Source organism: Neoarius graeffei, chromosome 17 (genome assembly GCF_027579695.1).
Source record: "Neoarius graeffei isolate fNeoGra1 chromosome 17, fNeoGra1.pri, whole genome shotgun sequence".
NCBI lineage: Eukaryota > Metazoa > Chordata > Actinopteri > Siluriformes > Ariidae > Neoarius > Neoarius graeffei.
The window spans coordinates 35,887,729-35,891,358 of NC_083585.1; positions in this window are offsets into that span (position 1 = coordinate 35,887,729).

Consider the following 3,630-nt stretch of genomic DNA (forward strand, 5'->3'; position numbering starts at 1 on the left):
CCCATAAGCGTGGAATCACTCATATAGAATTAACAGGTCTACGGATGATGCTACAAATGTGGCTTTTGAATATATCCTGCAGAATCTGAACAGCTCTCACACCTATGCCTGATTTTGTTTGCGGATTTTAGCTCTCAATTTTAGCTTTCAATAATATAATTCCTGATTTATTCTTAGATAAACTAAGGCAGCTTAACATATCTCCACTTGTCTGCTGCTGGATTGTTTCCTGTCCAGCAGGAAACAATACATCAGGATGGGTGATCAATTCTCAGACTTGCTCTACCTCAACACCATTACTCCACAAGGTTGTGTGCATTCTCCCTTGCTCTACTGACTGTTAACCAATGACTGTAGTTTTGCGAGTCATTTCATCAAGCTCATCAAGTTTGCAGATGACACCTCCCTGGTGGGATTTACATTAAACAATGATGAGTCCATATGTAGTGGAAGTTCATTATGTCTGACTATTTAAGTATTTTTAAGTTCGTTTCTTAGACAAGGATTTTAAGATCGTTACCTTATTAACAGTTTCAGCTTGAATCTTCCGCCTTCCTCAGAATTGTCACCAGATGTCAGGTGGTGACGTGCCTTATCAGCTGATTTAACAAGGTAACGATCTTAAAATCCTTGTCTAAGAAACGAACTTAAAAATACATAATGATGAGTCCACGTATCGGGGCAGCACGGAGGTGTAGTGGTTAGCACTGTCGCCTCATAGCAAGAAGGTCCTGGGTTTGAGCCCAGCAGTCGGCGAGGGCCCTTCTGTGTGGAGTTTGCATGTTCTCCCCGTGTCCGCGTGGGTTTCCTCCGGGTGCTCTGGTTTCCCCCACAGTCCAAAGACATGCAGGTTAGGTTAACTGGTGACTCTAAATTGACCGTAGGTGTGAATGTGAGTGTGAATGGTTGTTTGTGTCTGTGTCAGCCCTGTGATAACCTGGCGACTTGTCCAGGGTGTACCCCGCCTCTCGGCCATAGTCAGCTGGGATAGGCTCCAGCTTGCCGGCAACCCTGTAGAACAGGATAAGCGGCTACAGATAATGGATGGATGGATGGATGGATGGATGGATGGATGGATGGATGGAGTCCACATATCGGACAGAAGTGTGTCATCTGATGGCATGATGTGCAGCGAACAATTTAGCACTGAACGTGCAAAAAGACTAATAATTTGTATAGAAGGAAGCATCCACCACACCTTCCGATTGAAATAAATGGCTCAAAAGTCAGAAAAGCAGTCACACAAATTTGAAAAGAAATTTAAGCTGTCACAAAAACTACTGGTCCTATTCTACAGTGCTGCAATATAATCAGTACTTACATCTTCCATTTCTGTCTGATTCAACTCTACAGCTTCACATTTCAAACACAAGCTACAGTGCACAAGTGTACAGCATCATCAGAAGTGCAAAAAAGAATGATTGGCAGTCATCTCCTCACTCTCACTAACCTGTACTCATCCAGGGTGAAGAAGAGAGCATGAAGAATCATGGCTGACTCCATACATCCAAGCTAATTTCTTTTTCAGCATTACCTTTCACAGCAGAAACTCAGGATAAAAGCGCTGAAATCCTGTACCAGTCTAAACCTGCACAGTTTCTTCCTCTAGGCTATCATCCTAAATAAAGGATTTTTCCACATCCCTCCTCTTTGACATGCAGCATAAGTCACTTTAATACACCAGCAAAATTCAATTGTAATTGCACTAACGCCTGCACTAACTGCACAGAAACAATAATGAGTAACATAGTAACAGAGTAATAATTATATTACAACCCTACATTCTGCTGCATCAATGTCACTGCTCTGCTGAGAGTCCTATTATAATATGCTATCTGGCTAAAAGTATGCGAACATCTGACCAATCACACCCATATGTGTTTCTGCACATCCAATTCCAGATTTATCCCCCTTTTTGCCATTATAATAACCTCCACTCTTCTGGGAAGGATTTCCACTAGATTTTGGAGCGTGGCTGTTGGGATTTGCCCATTCAGCCACAAGAGCAGTAATGATATCAGGCAACAATTTCAGGCAATTACATTACGGGCATTTAGCAGATTGTCTTATCCAGAGCAATGTACAACATACTCAGAGCAGTCTGGGGGTTAGGTGCCTTGCTCAAGGGCACTTCAGCCATCCCTGCTGGTCCAGCAAATCAAACAAGCAACCTTTTGGTTCCAAAGCTGCTTCTCTAACCATTAGGCCATAGTCCCTTCCCATGCCATGTGGCGCATAGGACAGCGCCGATCTCCGTTTCCGAAGCCCTCGGCTTTTCGCCTATTACATAGCTAGGGTTACAGCAGGGGGCTAGTCCTCTGGTAACCACAAGAGTTTGACTCCCCACTCGCATCTGTATTGTAGCGTGCCTTGCCAGATGGCAGTAGGTACCATTTTTATGATGGTCTTTGATATGACCCGACCGTGAGTAGAACTCGCGATCTCCCGATCGAGAGGCGGACACGCTAACCACTAGGCCAACTCGCGGTTTTACCATTAGGCCATGGTTAATGTTCTCATCTCATCTCATTATCTCTAGCCGCTTTATCCTGTTCTACAGGGTCGCAGGCAAGCTGGAGCCTATCCCAGCTGACTACGGGCGAAAGGCGGGGTACACCCTGGACAAGTCACCAGGTCATCACAGGGTTGACACATAGACACAGATAACCATTCACACTCACATTCACACCTACGGTCAATTTAGAGTCACCAGTTAACCTAACCTGCATGTCTTTGGACTGTGGGGGAAACCGGAGCACCCGGAGGAAACCCACGTGGACACGGGAAGAACATGCAAACTCCATACAAAAAGGCCCCCATCGGCCACTGGGCTCGAACCCAGAACCTTCTTGTTGTGAGACAGTGCTAACCACTATGCCACCGTGCTAGAAGGCCCACGTATGGATGTGAAATTCAGGTGTCCACATACATTTGGTTATATAATGTACCTGGCTTGTGGTGGTCATATTGTGGTTCCATTAACTGACAGATTGGTTTTAATTTATTTTTTAATTGTCTTATTCTATGGATACTTACATTTATTAATGGATCTGTTTGATGTTTTCTACAAAAGTGTTGATTATGCATACCATTAATGATGAGTAGGGAAATGCAGATTGTCCTGTTTATGTCCTGATGAGGTCATACCAAAAACAGCCACTTCCGGCTTGACTGTTTAAATGCTGTTGGTGGCTAAAATTAAACCGGGCTGGTAAATATATCTGACTTTTGTTCATTTTGAACGTTTTATTTTTTATTATTATTATTATTAGGCTGCAAATTGATCTAACATATAATATATGATAAAATAAACACTACTTTTTCTGTACACTATTAAAAAGCACCAAGTATTGAATTGCTTAATATTTAGCCAAAGTCAGAATTGATAATATCATTCACCTTTTTTTACTAGCTTTTGTGCTAGCCGGTGTTTGTATTTTGCTAACGATTTACCTTGTAAATGCTTTCTAAAGTTTGCCTGATTCAAACGTTATTCGTTCTCTTTTATATATATATTTTTTCTTTTTGAAAAGATTTTTTTAATCATACATGTATACCATTTCTTTTATTATTTTTTTAATCTTTGTAGAACTTGTTGATGTATAGTTTTTCTCACAGGTGAAATTGTGC